Source organism: Micromys minutus, assembly GCF_963924665.1.
Source record: "Micromys minutus genome assembly, chromosome: 18".
Classification (NCBI taxonomy): domain Eukaryota; kingdom Metazoa; phylum Chordata; class Mammalia; order Rodentia; family Muridae; genus Micromys; species Micromys minutus.
The window spans coordinates 12,028,079-12,047,569 of record NC_137953.1 but is presented as its reverse complement, the minus strand read 5'-3'; positions in this window follow the sequence as shown (position 1 = coordinate 12,047,569).

The following is a 19,491-nucleotide window of genomic DNA, read 5'->3' as shown; positions in this document are numbered from 1 at the left end:
GGTGGCTGAGTAGTATTCCATTGTGTATATGTATCACAATTTTTGTATCCATTCATCTTCTGAAGGACATCTGGGTTCTTTCCAGCTTCTGGCTATTATAAATAGAGCCGCTATGAACATTGTGGTGCATATATCTTTGTTGTGTATTAAAGTGTCTCTGGGTTATATGCCCAGAAGTGGAATAGCTGGGTCTTCAGGTAGTACTATATCCAATTTTCTGAGGTATCGCCAGACAGATTTCCAGAGTGGTTGTATTAGCTTGCAACCCCACCAACAGTGGAGAAGTGTTCCTCTTTCTCCGCAGCCTCGCCAGCATCTGCTGTCATCTGAGTTTTGGATCTTGGCCAATCTGACTGGCATGAGGTGGAATCTCAGGGTTGTTTTGATTTGCATTTCCCTGATGGCTAAGGAGGTGGAGCACTTCCTCAGATGTTTCTCAGCCATTCCGTTTTCCTCAAATGAGAACGCTATGTTTAGCTCTGTACCCCATTTTTTAATAGGGTTATTTGATTCTCTGGTGTCTAGCTTTTTGAGTTCCTTGTACACCTTGGATATTAGGCCTCTATCTGATGTGGTGTTGGTAAAGATCTTTTCCCATTCTGTTGGTTGCCGTTTTGTTTTCTTGACAATGTCTTTAGCCTTACAGAAACTTTGCAATCTCATTAAGTCCCATTTGTTAATCTTTGATCTTAGAGCTTGAGCCATTGGTGTTTTGTTCAGGAAATTTTCTCCTGTACCTATGTGTTCTAAGGTTTTCCCTACTTTCTCATCTAATAGTTTCAGTGTATCTGGTTTAATGTGACAACTGACAACTTTTTAAATTTAAGAGTTTTTCTTTTATGTTGGGACTAAATGTGAAGATTATAGAGATAGGCTAAATTTAGAGCATTCTTTCAAGAAAGCTAAAATCTAGGGGGAAATATTTCATATCAGTGAAACAGAAAGCTCTAGATAGCTCAAGAAACAATTCACAGAACTTATGATGTTCTAGGAGAAGGAAAGTCAGAAGGTGGATGCCTCAGCCTTTCTTAGAATGGAGAACAAAACATTCATGGAAGAAAATAATGGGGTAAATAGAGGAGCAGAGATTGGAGTAAAGATCATCCAAAGACAGCCTCACCCAGGGATCCATCCTATATGCAGCCACTAAACACAAGCACTATTGTAGATGCCAAGTAGTGCTTGCTGGCAGGAATCTGATATGGATGCCTCATTAGAGGCTCTGCTAGAGCCATACTGATACAGAGGAGGATGTTTGCAGCTAACCATCGGACTGAAGACAGGGACACCAATGAAGGTGCTAGAGAAAGGACTGAAGGAACTGAAAGGGTTTGTAACCTCATGGGAAGAACAAAATTATCAACTAACCAAACCCATCAGAGCTCCCAGGGCCTAAAACATCAACCAATGAGTTGTTATGGAGGGACCCATGGCTCCAGGTGCATATGCAACAGAGGATAGCATTCTCTGGCATCAATGAGAGGAGTGGACTTTGGTCCAGCAAAGGGTCGTTTTCCCAGTGTAAGGGAATGCTGAGGTAGGAGAGGGAGGTTGGGAGAGAGAACATCTTCATGGAGACAATGGGTGGAGTTTAGGGGGATGAAATTAGTAAAAAGGGGATAACATCTGAAATATAGAGATTATCCAATAGAAAATAATTTTAAAAAGCTCTAGATTTCAAATGGATCTAAACAAGGTAGTTAGTCTTCTTAAAAATTAGATTTATTCTTTTCAACCCAGGATCTACCCTTTCTATCCTCCCAGGTGTCCTTTCCCGCAAGTCCTTACCCCATTCTACCCCCCTCTTTTCTGAGAAGGGAAGCTCCCTTCGGGTGTCACCACCCCCACTAAAACTCTACATTCCCTACGTTCCCAACCCCCACTGCAATGCCAACCCACCCTTCAGCCCTCCCCCCCCCAGGCTCACCCCAGCATATCAAGTCACTGTAGGACTAGGCACATCCTCTTCCACTGAGGCCAGAATCCACATGGCTTGGGATCCACGGGCAGGTAAGTAATGGGCTCAGGGACATCCCCTGCTCCACTTGATGAGGGAGAACAAACTGCTCATCTGCTACACATGAACCTAGGTCCAACCTGTCTTTGCTCTTTGGTTGGTGATTTAATCTCTGGGAGCCTCCAAGAGTCCAGGTTAGTTGAGGCTGTTGGTCTTCCTGTGGAGTCCCTGGTATCTCCTGGTCTCTCAATTTTCCTAACTCAGTAAGACTCCCTGAGCTCTATCTAATGTTCTAGTTTGAATCTCTGCATCTCTCTCCATTGGCTGCAGGGAGGAGCCTTTCACAGGATAGCCATGTTAAGTTTCTGTCTACAAGTGTAACAGAATATCTTTAATAGTGTCAGAGATTGGTTCTTGACCATGAGAGATTTGGGGCAGTCATGGGTTTGCTATTCCCTCAATCTCTGCTCTATCTTTGTCCCTCCACATCTCATATGCAGGACACATTTGGGAGTCAAAGGTTTTGTAGGTGGGTTGCTGTCTTTATTCCCCTACCGAGGGTCCTACCTGCCTACAGGGAGTATAGTCACTCTATAGGATGCATATCCCCCACTGCTAGGAGTCTCAGCTAGAGTCACCATCATATACATTCTGGGGCCACTCCCCATCCAGGTCTCTGGCATGTCCTAGAGATTGCTCTTCCAATCTCCCTTTTCTCTCTGCTACTATCCCTGTGTATGATTCCCCCTAAGACAACTCCCCTCTTCATCTTCTCTTCCACCCAGTTTTCCCCTCCTTTGACCCTCAATATCTAGTTTTTTTTTTCACCTTCTGTGAAAGATTCAAACATCTTCCCGTGGTCCTTCCCTGTTATTTGACCTCTTTGGATTTATTGATTATAGCATGGTTATTCTGGGCTTATGGTTAATATTCACTTATATGTGAGCACATACCATGCATCTCCTTTTGGGTCTGGGTTACCTCACGCAGAATGATATTTTCTTGTTCTATCAATTGGCCTGTGAAATTCAGGCTAACTTCTTAATTACAGAGTATTATTCCACTGTTTAAATGAACCACAATTTCTTTATCTATTCTTCAGTTGAGGGACATCTAGGTTGTTTCCAGTTTGGGGCTATTATGAGTAAAGATGCTATGAACATAGGTGAGCAAGTGTCCTTGTGGGATGGTGGGGCATCTTTTGAGTATTTGCCCAGGAGTGGTAGTGCTCGGTCTTGAGGTAAAATTATTCTTAGACTTCTGAGAAATTGATTTTCAGAATGAGTGTGCAAGTTTGCACTCCCATCAATAGTAGAGGTGTGTTTTCCTTGCTCCACAATCTACTGTCCTGTCCTTTGATCTTTTCATCATAGACATTCTAATCTCAGAGACACTTTGATTTGCATTTCCCTGATGGGTAAGGATCTGACTCTGTCAGCTGTCTCTCAGGCAGAACATTCTGTAGGCTGTATCCCTGGCAGACCCTACTCTATAGGCTATGTCCCAGTAAGAGCCAACTGGGCCAATTGGGATTCTGGATGGATCCAACAGAGATTTGAACAGGATTCGAATTGGTGGAACAGGATTCAAATGAAGCTGATTAGACTTTGTGTCTCTGAAAGTTTCTACCAGGAAGCAGGACACCCTTGGGGTCCTGTAAGACTTACGTGGACAGAAGAGTAAGCTCAGAGCTAGACAATGGGGCTCATGGGATTGTGAGATATTCACCTCTGCAGGCTGCCCCAGGAGGACCAAGTGGGATGGAGGGCAGATCCGACTGCAGGCTGTCCCAGGTAGACCAAGAAAGTTCCCAACTTTAATACAGTGGTTAGTCTTTTAATTGATTAATAACTTGATTTATTTTCTTCAGGATGGGTGCATGTATGTATCTGTGTGTTCTTATTATTTTGATACTGAGAAAAATTAATATATAAAGAGGACGTCATAGGTCTGGAAAGATGTCTAAGATGTTAAGAGGTTGAACTGCTTTTAAAAAGAACCTGAATTTGACTCTGAACATTTACTTCTAGTGGTTCACAAGTGCCCATAACTCCAGCCCCAAGGCAACTAATACATGTAGACTCTCCTGGTACTTGTACTTGCATGCACATACTCCCCACTACTTCATGCACATATAATTTAGAAAAATAACACAACAGAATAGTAGATATTAATTTTTCTCATCCTGAACAAAACATGTGTGAGAGTCATCATAATTTCTCAAATTTATAATATAGCTTTTTCTCCAAAAGCTAATTTTTAAATGTTGCATATTTGCTTTTCAGCAAGTTAACAATTAGACAAAGCACTAAGAGAAAAACTGTCCTTAAATTTTGTGAGAATAATTTTTCAGCCATCAATTTTCCAATGGAGATCACATGACTGAAATTAGCAGAACACTTAGACTTCTCGTGGGTCACCAGCATCACCATAGAAAAACTGAAGTTTCTAGAACGCCAAGAAATGGCCAAAGATCACAGAGAAGTTTATGCACTGGGTCCTTTAATGTTTCCTTCTCATTGTGGCCTGCTTGTTGCTTTGTATCTCCTAAAAACTAATAAAATGTGCCTGGAGAGACTGCCCAAGCATATTAGAACTGGCTACTTTCCTAGAGGACCTGAATTCAGTTCTCAGCAACCACATCCTGGCTCATAAGTGTCTGTGAGTCCACTTCTAAGGGATCTAGCACAACCTAGGGGCCTCCATGGCTACTAGGTATGTATTCAATACATATGCAAACAAGCAGGCAAACAAATATAAACCCAGACATAAACTTAAAATTATTTCTAAAAATTGAACTTTGCAAAATATATTTTGATCATTCCTTCAAACACAATTCCTGTGATTATCTATCAAAATATTTTAAACAGAGCAAATTTTAGCAGTTTCCAAATTGCTGTCTTTCTTTCTTTCCTTAGTCCATTTTACATGTCAAGATCCTTGCCTTAAGACACTAAACAGAAGATAAATGGTACCATAAGGGTAGCAAAATCAATTCCTTTACAAATCAGTGGAACTCGCTTTCCCCACCACCACCACATTAGTCTTTATTATTTATCAGATTTTTAAGCCATCTATGAAATTTGTAAGATCAGCATCAAGTTATATTTAAGTAGATACATTTACACAAATTTACTATTTTGGAATAAAAGAAGATGAGTATAGATTTCCACTCTAATGTTACTCTAACCCTTTCAAATACTGGTTAGAAAATATTGAGAAACTGAGGGAAACAAAACCATCATCTACAGATTCACCACTGACAAACATTATTAAGATTAATTATTTGAACAGATTTATTATTTATTTTATTTTTTGAGATTATATTTTCAACCTTTCCTACCTGCAAATCCTCTCATAGACCCCAATCCACCTCCACCCCATTAATTATTATTGTTATATACATCATGTTTATGTATACATATATACTGATGACTTTAACCTACCCAGTCTGTATAATGTTACTAAAGAGCATATTTTCAGTGATGACCACTTGATACTGGACATTCGATTGGTGTACTCTTTCCTGGAAGGCCGGGATTTCCTCTCCTAGGTCTCTTCATTTGCCTGCATTTCTTTGTGTAGGCTTGTGTCAACACGGGCTTTACCCACCAATTTTGGAACTTCTGTCAGTATAGTCCTGGTCCAGGTCACATTTGGACAGTCATGTTGGTGACACTTTATGTATGTGGTTGTTTTACCCAATTCTATGCTTGTACCACTTACATGCCTAGTACACTTAGAGGCACAAAGAAAGGCTTAGGATACCCTCGAAAAGCCCCTCACTCAGCTGTGAACAACCATGTGGTATTAGCACTGAAAAGCACATCTTCGGATAGAGTGGCAAGTGCTTCCAACTTCATGAGCCATATCTTCCCCCAGTATATAGCACCTCTCTGTCACATAAAAAAGTGGATTTTTTTTCTGTACTCTGATTAAATACTCCAAATATTAGCAATTAACTTGCTGCAACTGCCTTTGTCATCTTTTAATTATTTTTCTATTTCTGTGCTAACAATCTTTTTATAGAGACTTGTAGGATTTCCCATTTCCTATCCCATTGCTTTATTTCCACCAAAAAAACCCTGTAGGCATGCTGATCAAATTTCATTATGTTCCCAGCCTCATGGCCTAAGCTTTAAATTATTCTTTAATTTATTAAATCATTCATGCACAAATATATTCACACATTTATTCATTTGCATATAAATTTTTGCATCTGTTCATAATTTCTCTGGAAGCATGCTAATGCCTTCCTTGTACCTGGAGCCAAGCTAATTTTTACTCATAAGCAGTTGGGCAAAACATGTTTTTTTTTTTTTTTTTTTTTTTTTTTTTTTTTTTTTTTTTTACTATGGTTTGCAAGTCAGAGAGGTGTGTAAAAAATGTGTCTTTCCTGACTTTTCCCTCTCATTTTAACAAGGATCCTTAGGGGAAGTTTTTTATTGCACCCTCATGTCAAATATAACCTTCTGTGTTGGTTAATGTGTTACCGTGACAAGATAAGGTTAAGTAATACCAAAAACTTGGTAAAATCTTATTTCTGGTTGTAGCTTTTCCAGTTTTTAAGGTCTCAGGGCTGAGAAAAAAATTCCTGTTCCCTCTATTTTACTCCAACAATCAGCTGGCAGAGTATGGGGCCCATTAACCTACTGTGATAGCTTGACTGTATCTGGTAGAAACTACAATCCAGAAATGGAGGGCACACCTGTGACCTGAAGTCACAAGCTTTTGATGAAGATCTGAGGTCAAAGACATACATATTTAATTCAGATTTTGAGGCGCAACTTTATTTTTTTCTCTCTCTTACAACTTTATTTAAAAAGAAGAGGGATACATATACAGATTTTTAAAGGCATTTTGGCATAACATTATATGAAAATTTTTGTCAGTACTTAATTCTTTTAGAGGGTTGATAGCATGCATTGAAATCCCATTAGTTATCATAAGCATAAAGTACATGTAGGACAGAACGTAACATGGAAACAGTTTTCTTGGTGAGTATAGATTAAGCATGATGATCTTTGAATACCAGAAATTGCCACAAGGCTATATTCTTAGCTCTTGGATTATTAATGATTTAAGGTCCAGGTGTACCACACTCTGAGAGGGTGCTATACATTTATTTTTTTCTTAAGAAAGACTGAGGCTTTCAATTTTTTTTGGCCTTTGTTTTTCTTGAGCTTCATATGGCCCATGAGTTATTGTTGGGGTGTTCAGAGCTTTCTGGGGTTAGTATCCAGTTAAATCAGTGACTGCATATTATGTCCATTTTTTGTGATTGGGTTACCTCACTCAGGGTGATATTCTCCTGATGCATGCATTTTCTTAAGAATTTCATAAAGTTATTGTTTCTAATAGCTGAGTAGTACTCCATTTTATAAATATACCACAATTTTTGTATCCATTCATCTACTTAAGGACATCTGGGTCCTTTCCAGCTTCTGGCTATTATAAATAGGGCTTCTAAAAACATTGTGGGGCATATGCCCTTATTGTATGTTGGAGTATCTCTGGGGTATATACCCAAAAGTGGAATAACTGGGCCTTCAGATAGGACTATGTCCAATTTTCTGAGGAACCACCAGACTGATTTCAAGAGTGATTGTACCAGTTTACAACCCCACCAACAGTGGAGGACTGTTCTTCTTTCTCTGCATTGAGGCATAACTTTAATCTTGATCATAAATTCTGCTGGAGGCCTGCTCTGCAAGAGGCCTATATAAGGACAAGAAAGGATTCCTTTTACACCTGCTTGCAGTTATTGCCAGAATATCAGTTAGAGTCTACTTCAGGATTCTAGCCTAAACACCAAGGCTTGTTGTCTTGAGCAAGTAGAAGATCTCTTGGACTCTCCACTCACAGTTGGCCATTGTTGAACTAGTTAACCTGCTGTCATTAAGTCATTCTAATAAATTCTTTCTTTTCCTCTATCCCTCCCCCATCTCTCCTTCCTTCCCTGTATATATATATATATATATATATATATATATATATATATATATATATATATATATATATATATATATATATGTATGTATATATTCAGTCTGTAATTTCTTTGACTCTAGAGAATCATGACTAATACACCGACATAGTTCTGTCTGCCTATCTAATTATCTATCTGTCTGCCTATCTATTTATCTGTCTGTCTATCTATCTATCTATCTATCTATCTATCTATCTATCATCTATCTATCATCTATCTATCTATCAATCATCTATTATTTATCTATGATCTATTTATCTATCTATCTATCATCTATCTATCAATCATCTATCAATCATCTATCATCTATCTATCTATCTATCATCTATCTATCAATCATCTATCTATCAATCATCTATCATCTATCTATGATCTATCTATCTATCTATCTATCATCTATCTATCATCTATATATCTATCAATCATCTATCTATCTATCAATCATCTATCATCTATCTATGATCTATCTATCTATCTATCTGTCTATCTATCTATCTATCTATCTATCTATCTATCTTCATCATCATAATCATCATCTATCTGTCTGACCCTCTATTTATACTTTTTAATTTTTCTGGAAGATTCTCTCAAATAAATGTTCTGAGAAGGCTAGAATTAAAGTTTAATTAGTATATTAGGTTTTATTTTCTCAAATGTGCTGGCACACATCTTCATTCCTAACACTTGGGAAATAGTGGCAAGAGGATCAGCAGTTCAGGATTACTGTTGGCTGCATAGCAGGACTACATAAGAGACTGTTTCAAAAACACAAAGGCATGTAAGTGAAAACTCTCCTCCCTAAGTGCTGTATAGAACAGTAGTCAAAGAAACTAAAAAGCAATGTATGGCCATTCATGCCTAGTCATCACATATAGTATACAAAAAATTTGAGGATGAAGAACTTTCTGAAATTATCAATTCAGCAATACTAAAAGTGTCATCTATCAAAAGGATGCTATATAACATTCTCCTTCTTCACAGCTAACAAGAAACTGTAAGGTTTAGAGTCTTTCATCTTGGCTTTGCTTGCTTGAAAACTCATAATGAATTTTCAAGAAAATGCAAACGCCTAAAACAAAAACCAAAACAACAAATGAATGAGTACCTCTTAAGTTTCACACAAGTCCCCTACACTGAATAACTTTAAATGTTCTGAGAAGAAAAGCCAAACTTGAGTTTTTCATGAGTTCAGGAAAAAAAAAAAAAGAAGCACTATTGTGGATGGTCAGAGTAATGGCTCATTCATTAGTCCATGGCTGGAAGAGGAAAATTCTTCCCGCAGCGTTTGTGAGCACGTGAGTTTTGAGGGTTCACAGTAGAGCATCTAAACATGTTTCTCAGCAGCCAGCCCACCCATTGATAATACACAGTGTCCCTAACGATTTTTTTCTTTTTTACCTTCCTTATTTTTTTTCCAAATTCATTCGATATTCTCTGTATTTACATCCCTAATGTTGATGCAGAAGCTTTCTAGACCTTGTACATATGGTTAACTATAGAAATTTAGGCACTGGCAAACTCATCTATGTCAGACCAGTAAAGCAAGTGTTACTAAAAACAAGTAGCTTGAGAATTGTTAGATAAGAAACACCAAGTTGAGAACACACACAGATAGATGAATTTCTCTTCTCTTGTTATTTGGGAGGTAAAATTGCTTTTTCAGATTCTGATTTATTCAGGCAATTAGAAATGCCAAGTTTGAAACTATAAAAGCCAGAGTTCATTTTTTATAAAAAAGCCCCTTTTCTCACTAGTCTAACTGCTGCATACAAACCATTTGCTTAGTTTAAATTGAGTTGGATTTGACAAGAATAATTCACAGCATGATTCAAACATGTATATTCATTTAACAGAGCTGACATGTGTCCAAATTCTGGTTTATTAATAATGTGGTTGTCAAGGAGGTGATAGTTGGATGACTTAGTGATTTAGAGTACTCACTGTTCTTTCAGAGGATGGAGTTCGGATTTCAGCATCTACTGATTGGCTCACAACTCTATAAGTTCAGTTCTAGGAGAACCCAGTGCCTCTTCTGACATTTATAGATTCAAACCATCATATGCCGTGCATGCATACACATAGGCATATAAAATAAAAATAAAAAATAATGTAGGACAACATATTATATTAGCTTAATGGCAGTTTAAAATAACTCTTACCAACAAAGTAAAAACACCATTGGACAAGATTGTTGGATGGGCTGGACAAGATTGTTCACTCATAGGCTCATATATTTTGAAGATTGGTCACTGGGGAGGGGCACTATTAGTAGGTGTGGCCTTGTTGGAGTAAGTGAGGTTTGAGCTCAAGCCAGGGTGAGTATCTCCCTCTTCTTGCTGTCTTCCAGTTCAGATGCAGAGCTGCCAGCTCCTTCTCCAGTACGTGTCTGCATGGATCCTGCCATTCTTCATGCCATAGGAACAATAGACTAAGCCCGTGATCCTGTAAGGTTGCCCCAATCAAATGTTTTACTTTATAGGAGCTGCCAATGTCATGGTGTCTCCTAATCACAATAGAAATTCTAAGATGAAAGTTGGTACCAGCTGCTTGGGTATTGCTGTGATAGGCCACATCTCTTTTTAACAGAATGACAACTTTGGGACTTTGTATTAGGAAAGCAGTTGGGCATTTTAAGTGTCATTTAATAAGCCATACTGGTGGGAACTGGGAAAACAGTGATGCGAAGAGTGTATATTATGATAGTCTGGCTCTAGCAGTTTCAGAGGAGAAGAATATTACTATGTGATTTAGAGATTTTTCTTGTAACATTTTTGTGAAGAATGGGGTTGCTTTCTGTTCTTGTCCAGAAAATCTGCCTGAGGCTAAATTGAAGAGTTTTGGATTAAGAACCCTGGCAGAGGAGATTTCAAATCAGCCTACTATGGAATATGCCGTGCGGTTATTAGTGCCCACTCTGAGGCAGATCTATTGTGCAGATTCACAATGAAAAAGAGCTAGGGGCACAAGGAAATACAAAACGTACTGTTTAAGGAGCAGAAGAACATTAGGAAGGGTAATGTAGATAGGTCCAGTGATCAAGGAGATAACATTTAAAGAAAAACGTGATGCTAAATGGAAGGGTGACCTCTGGACAAGACTACAAGCAGCTGTGCTTCCAACTTGTGAAAAGGAGTATAGAAAAGCTTAGGGCTTATTGTGGTAGTGCATGTTTTTAGTCCAGCATGTAGGAGACAGAGGCAGGTGGATCTCTGAATTTGAGGCCAGCCCACTCTACAGATCAAGTTCAAGGACAGGTGTCTTAGTCAGGGCTTTTATTCCTACACAAGACATCATGACCAAGAAGCAAGTTGGGGAGGAAAGGGTTTATTTGGCTTACACTAACATGTTGCTTTTCATAACCAAAAGAAGTCAGGACTGGAACTCAAGCATGTGAGGAAGCAGGAGCTCATGCAGAGGCCATGGAGGGATGTTACTGGCTGGCTTCCCCTGGCTTGCTCAGCCTGCTTTCTTATAGAACCCAGGTCTACCAGCCCAGGGATGGCTCCACCCACAATGGGCTGGGCCCTCCACCCTTGATCACTAGTTGAGAAAATGCCTTAAAGCTGGATCTCATGGAGGCATTTCCTCAACTGAGGCTCCTTTCTCTGTGATAACTCCAGCTTGTGTCAAATTGGCACAAAACCAGCCAGTACAACAGGCAAAGTTAGTGAAGAAAACCGTAATAACAGAAAGCTAATGCAGACAGAATTGAAGAGGGTTTCGTGGAGGACATTCTAGCCTGGGGGGAGTGGTGGGGGGAGAGAACTTGACAGCTTTGGCAGTGTTGTTGTGGATTTATTTAGACCAGAATAGAGACAAGCATGGTTGTAAAATCACCCTCCACCATGGCTAAGAAAAGCCACTAATGCCAAATGTGTGTCAGTAGTGTCCCTGAATGAGCCCCATAGAGGCCATTACATGAGGCTGTGAGGGTGAAGCCTGGGAGACTCCAAGACGTTGGAGATGTTGGAATTCCTGAGTTGACTTCTAGTAGTGGAAGCATCACAAGGGGAAGTGTATTCCAATCAACAAAGCTGCAGAGTCTGACATCTGAAGAGTGCTTTGACTCCAGACACAGAGATATAGAGCTCAGAGTTTGTCCAGCTAGATTTAATCCAGGATTTCCACACTATGCTCTCTGCCCTCCCCTTCGGAATAGTAATGTTCATCTGGTGCCATTGTGTATTGGAAGCATGTGATTTGCTTTCCATTTTCATTTTATAGAACATTACATTTTAGAGATTGCTACAAGTTTCAGAGACTTTGAAATTTGGACTTTTAAACAGTTTTGAGACATCATAGACTGGAGATGTTTGATACTAGACTGCATGCATTCTTGCATTATGGTACAGCCACAAGCCTATGGAGGTGGCAGAGAGTGGACTAGGATTATTATTTGTGTAAGAATGGGTCCCATAGACCTCAGAGTGAGCACTATCAGGAAATGACAAAATAGATGTGTCATCTTGAGTTTGTCAGAAGCTCAAGTCAAGCTCAGTGTCTCTCACTTCCTTCTGCCTAGTGATCCAGATGTAGAAATCTTGACTTTGTCTCCATCAACAGGACTGCTTGTGCTACCATTAATCCACCATTATAGTTCTTTGAGAAAATCGTACAAAATGATTTGATTATATCAACTGCTCCCTCAGCTCCTCTCAACTTTACTATTCTCTTTTTCTACAAATTTATAGCTTTAAAAAAATAGCCAAGTCTTAACTATATAGCCCATATATTACCCCTTAGTTATGTGGCTTATATTTTTTGTTTATTCCCTCTGATTATGTGGCTTTCCAATGGAGTATGGTCCTCTGCTAAATGCTACATTGAAAAGGTGATCTTCATCCTCACTCCCATCCTCAAATAAGTATGAGCCACATTGTGTTTATTTTGACAATAGAAACTCTTTTCATTTAATCATGAGGATCTGTCTAAAGCTCATTTATTGAATGTATTTCGCTCTTTCTGAAGAATAATCTGGCTTTAATTTTTACAAAGTACTCATTGAATTTTACTATGACCGCTTACAGTAAACAAAAGCACATAAGGGCAAAAGAACCAGTAGTTTCTCCCAGGTCAAGGAGTGGAATGAATGACATTTTCAAAACAGCTGTGACAACAGAATAACATAAGGAGTTACATACAAGAAGCAAACCAAGTAAATAGACTGACTGGCTGAACTTTTCAGAAGGTATTATATGTGTCCACACAACTATAACATGTCCCAGACAACTTGTAAGTCATTAAATTTGGAAATATTTGAATAAAGGAAATGCGCCCGAGATCCTGGGTTATTTCTGCCACTTTATTGGCCAAATCTTTAGACTCATTTACTAAGATGCCACTCAATTAAAGTGCAATTTTGCAAGTTAACTCACAGTTGCTGAAGCACAAAACCAAGACAAGATGATGCTAAAGTCAGACAAAGATTCTTGCATGGAGAGAGGGTAAGTGGGCATCAGGTTCTAGCCCTAACTGGGGACCTATTGACAATTGTACTCTGCCATAAGAGTGAGAGTCAGTTTTCGTTTTGTATGTAGCCTTTGGTGGATCGATCACATACAATAAAAAGACACGGAGACAGTGATATATGAGCAGTATAAATACGCTTCAAGGGTTATTAAAAGAATGAAGAGATGATAAATCTTGGAGAATAAGGAAGGGCCATGAATTTGGGAGGAGTTGGGGAGGTGAGTGAATATGGTCATAACACATTCTACCAATTCCTCAGATAACTAAACTTAATTAAAAAAAAACTCCCATTAATTTTTTTTTCTTTGCTAAATTTTAATTCAACATCTAGATTTGGTATATTCTACAGGGACAGGGTTGTTCACTATTTGCTTGCCCCAAGCTCCCGCATTCCACTCGACTCAAAATAGTTTCTCTTTGCAAGCTTCCGGGGAAAATACTCCATAATCTTCACATGGCATTTCTAAATTGAGTTAAGCTTGGCCAAAGTGGTGTTTCCCTTCCCTACACTGTTTGTATTGTATTTCTTTTCTGTATAGCATGGTTAGCCCACGAGAATATCTTTTTGTATAAATTTGTATTTAAGGCATTTTCATGTCCATATCTTCATTTCTGTTTGTTCCTGATCACCAAGTGTAAGAGACATGAAAGGTGATTCCAGAACACAGACAAACAGTAGGGACTGAACTAATCTTGGCAAATAGATCTTCCATGGATACCTGTAAGCACATAACACATTTAGTTCTTTTCCCTTCAAAGTGTAGCCTGTTTTGGTCATGACCCTGGAAGGGCAGGTTAGAAAAGTATTGGCAGCTGGAAAGAATCCAGATGTCCTTCAGTAGATGAATAGATACAAAAATTGTGGTATATTTACACAATGAAGTACTACTCAGCTATCAGTAACAATGGCTTTATGAAATCCCTAGGAAAATGGATGTATCTAGAGAATATCATACTGAGTGAGGTAACCTAGTCACAAAAGAACAGACATAATATGCAGTCACTGATAATTGGATACTAGCCCCAGAAAGCTCTGAATATCCCAGAAACAACTCACAGACTATATGAAGCTAAAAAAAAAAAAAAAATAACCAAAAAGTGGAAGCCTCAGTCCTTCTTAGAAAAAACAAACAAACAAACAAACAACAAAAAGCAGTAAGTATATAGCACCCTCTCAGAGTGGGGTACACCTAGACCTTAAATTGTTAATAACTCAAGAGCTAAGAAGATAGCCTTGTGGCAATTTTTTGGTAGTTAAAAATCATTATGTTTAATCTTACACACCAAGAAAACTGACTATTTCCATGTTACATTTTGTTTTACATGGACTTTATGATCATTATAAATAGTAAAATTTCAATGCATGCTATTAAACCTTTAAAAAATCAAATACTGACAGAAATATATTCATTTATTTTCACGCTAAAGTGCTTTTAATAATCTGCACATGTATTTCTGTTTTTTTCTTTTAAATAAAGTTTTAGGGAAAAAAAGACTTTCTATTAAAACTACCAACCCCACACCCCCCCAAAAAAGAAAAAAATATTGGCTCAGAATTTTGCACCTCTTTGAACAAACTTTACTTAAATTTTCATCCAATTGTTATTTATGTAAGAATCTCTACTAACATGGGTGCTGTCTGATTATTTTTTTATATTTATGTGGCCACTGATATTTCTTCCTGTGTGTCTGTATTGAAGTATGCACATATAAGTGCAGTGCTTACAGAGTGTAGAAGAGGGTGTTGATCGGGTGGAGTTGTTAGTTTTTCAATCTGTGCATTGGAAACATGACTCTGGTTGTCTTTGGAACAGTAGGAGCAGGACCTGTGGGACCCTGTCTTCTCCATCCTTATCAGAAACTGAACTCTATATGAGGAATTTGAGTTAAAGTCATTGAATCTGTCCTTTCTGATACATTTACATATCTGTCCTTTGACATCCTGGGCAATCATTTAGCTAGCTTTACTAATTTCGCTTTAAATAACGACAAGGATTAAACACATCTCAAATTTAACTGGCCTGTTATCCAGAGAGTAGTACTTGGCTGAAGACACCATCATTAATGTTCACTTCCACAGGGGAAGTTATTTTACAGACAGTGCAAGTCATGAAGCAGAGACCAGAAAGAAAGCAAAGGCAGTAACTTCCAAGTGTCAAACATAAACAGGTCTTGAGGAGCTATGATGTACCTTCCTGTAATGTCTTTGTGACTTGCCAGGTTTTATTGGTCTTGCCCTGAAAGCCATTGCTCCTATCCCAAATGTTTCATGAAATGACCATCTGGCCTTTGATGTATCTTCAGGGAAATAACAATTTCTGTAAATACTGAAGTATTATCCATGTATCAGAAATGTAAAAGAAATCTAATTCACTAGAAAACTTGGAAATCAATGTGCATTTCTTACTCATAATATATATTTATCTTTTATCTTTTCATTAGATAGTTTATGTATTTACATTTCAAATAGTACCCTAATTTCTTCCTCTCCCATGCCCTCTCCCCCTGCTTCTATGGGTCTGGTTCCCCCCTACCAACCACACCCACTCCTGACTCAATGCTCTGCCATTCCTCTACACTGGAGAAAAAAGCCTTCTCAGAATCAAGGCCTTCTATTGATTAAAAAAAAAATGCCATTGTCTGCCACACATGCAGCTGAAGCCATGGGTCCACCCATGTGTACTCATTGGTTAGTGTTTTAGACCCGAGGAGCTCTGGGAAATTAGGTTCACTGATATTGTTGTTTTTCCTATGGGGTTGCAAAACCCTTCAGCTCCTTCAGTCCTTTCTCAAAGTCTTCCATTTTGGTCCCTGTGCTCAGAAGATGGTGGCAACATATTGGAAAAGAGGAATGTTCCTCAGTTGTTGGTGGGATGGCAAGCTCTTACAACCACTCTGAAAATCAGTCTGGTGGTTCCTCGGAAAATTGGACATAGTGCTACCTGAGGACCCAGCTATAGTACTCCTGGGACTATACTAAAAAGATGTTCTAACCTATAACAAGGACACATGCTTCACTATGTTCATAGCAGACTTACTTATAATAGCCAGAAATGGAAAAGAACCCATATGTCCTTCAACAAAAGAATGGATACAGAAAATGTGGTACATTTACCCAATGGAGTATTATTCATCTATTAAAAGCACAGACTTCATTACATTCTTAGGCAAGTGGATGGAACTAGAAAATATCATCCTGAGTGAGGTAACCCAGTAACAAAAGAACACACTTGGTACGCACTCACTGATAAGTGGATATTAGCCCAAAAGCTTGAAATAGCCGAGATACAATTCACAGACCATATGAAGATCAAGAAGAAGAAAAACCAAAATGTGGATACACTTGTTCTTCTTAGAAAGGTGAACAGAATACTCATGGGAGGAAATACAGGGACTGAAGGAAAAGCCATCCCAGAGACTGCCCTACCTGGGGATCCATCCCATATGCAGCACTATTGCTGATACCAAGAACTGCTTGCTGAGAAGAGCCTGATATGTATGTTTCTGGAGAAGCTCTACCAGAATATTACTGGTACAGATTAAGATACTTGCAGCTAATCATCAGACTGAGCATGATATTCATATAAAAATATATTTGATATTCAGCAATCCCATCCACCCTGTGAAGTCCTGGATAACCTGAAAAGAACATAGTCTCTTCTCATAAGAAGCATATACTTTAAAAAGGTGGAAAAAAAGGAGGTGGACAAGAATTGCTTAAACATTTTATAAAGTATATACAGTGTTAGAAAGGTATAATATATGTCTACGGAGACACATGGGTGATTATAAAAGTTGACCCCGGAGAACTGTAGACAGAACACATTGTTTTCTGTCACCGATTCTCAAAAGATCTTGTATAATCTAAGTTCTTTAAAGGAAACTTTTCTTTTCAACTCCTTTGAGATCAACGAGTTGACATAGGTCTCAAGCTGTCTTTTCTGTGAAAGACAATCTGTAAGCAAAATAATAATTGAGGGGTATAATGTTGGAGTCTAGATTCCTGGAGTGGTTTTCAAATGAATAAATACATTTTGAATATTGAGAATAAGATGTTTCTCTGGAATAATTCCAGGATTAGGAAGGCAGATGAACAAAGGAAAAGTTTAAAGATATCGGAGCTTTACTTCTGCTTCTGTTTTGTTTAGAGCTCTTTTTCCCCTTTCTTATTTCCCCTTTTCATTATATTAAAGCTGCATGCAAATTTTTAGTTAAAAATAGTTTGTTTCCTCCCAGGTCTTTGGTACATTCTAGAGGGTCACCCCCACCTACCATCTCCAGAGGTTGCCTGTTTTGATTCATTCCGCTGGACCTTAGGGCTTGACTCCTGTCCTCCCCCAATACCCAGTCATGTTCCTGTTTCCCTCCGCTGCACCCCTCTCCCATTATTGTTTTCTTCTCTCTCCTAGGTGGGACTGAAACATCCTAATTTGGGCCCATAGGCTTGTTGACCTTCTTGAGTTCTGTGGATTGTATCCTGGGCATTCTGTAATTTTTGGCTAATATCCACTTAGTAGCGAGTGCCTAGCATTCATGCTCTTTTGGGTTAGAGTTACTTTACCCAGGATGACATTTTCTAATTCCATCCATTTGCCTACATAATTCAGGATGTCCTCATTGAAAACACTCCAGAAAAAGAAGACTCAGACATGAAATCCTGCATCAAGATGATGATGGAGATTCTTAAACAAATACAGGAAGAAAAGAATAAAAAATTAGAAGCTTTTAAAGAAGAAACAAGAAAAACACTCAAAGAACTCAAAGAACTAGAAGAAAACAGAACCAAATAGATGAAGGAATGGAAGAAGGAATTTAAAACAGAAATGGACATAATAAAGAAAACACTAAAAGAGACAACCCAAGAAGTAGAAATCCTAAAATAGAAATCAGGAGTCACAGATGCAAGCATTTCCAACAGACTACTAGAGATGAAAGAGAGAATCTTGGGAGCCGAAGACAACATTGAAAACATAGACAAAACAGTCAGAGAAGATGCAAAAACCAAAAAGCTCCTAACCCAAAATGTCCAGGAGATCCAGGACACAATGAGAAGACCAAAATTAGGATAATAGGAATAGAAGAAGGAGAAGAATATCAACTAAGAGGCACAGTAAATATCTTCAAAAAATTCATAGAAGAAAACTTCCCTAGCCTTAGGAATGAGATGACCACAAGCATAAAAGAAGCCTTGGGCACTCCAAATAGGTTGGACCAGAAAAGAAATTCCTCCTGACACATAATAGTCAAAACACCAAGTGCCCAAAGCAAAGAAAGAATACTAAAAGCAGTAAGGGAAAAAGGTCAGGTAACATAAAAAGGCAGACCAATCCGAATCACACCCGATTTCTCAATAGAGACTATGAAAGCTAGAAGAGCCTAGACAGACATCATGCAGACCCTAAGAGAGCACAATGCCAGCACAAGCTGCTATAATCAGCAAAACTATCAATCACCATAGATTGAGAGATGAAGATATTTCAAGACAAATCTAAATTTACACAATATCTGACCACAAACCCAGCACTACAATGAATTATAGGTGAAAAACACAATACAATGAGGGGAACTACATCCTAGTAAAAACAAGAAATCTCCTAAGCAAGAAAAACAAAAAAAGAAAGACACAGACACAGCTCAACCTACAAAAGCAATAATAGCAGGAAACAGAAACCACTATTCCTTGATATTTATTAACATAAATGGTCTCAACTCCCCCATAAAGAGACATAGGCTATCAGACTGGATACATAAACAAAATCCCGAATTTTGCTGCATACAGGAAACTCATCTCAGAGACAAAGACAGACACTATCTCTGAGTTAAAAGTTGGGAAAAGAACTTCCAAGCAAACAGCCCCAAGAAGCTAGCTGGAGTGGCTATTCTAATAACAAATAAAGTAAATTTCCAACCAAAAGTTATCAAAAAAGATAAAGAAGGACACTTTTTACTCATTACAGGGGAAATCTGTCAGGAGGAACTCTCAATCCTGAACATATATGCTCCAAATAAAAAAGCACCCACATTCATAAAAGAAACCCTACTAAAGCTCAAAAAATACATTTCACTCCACACAATA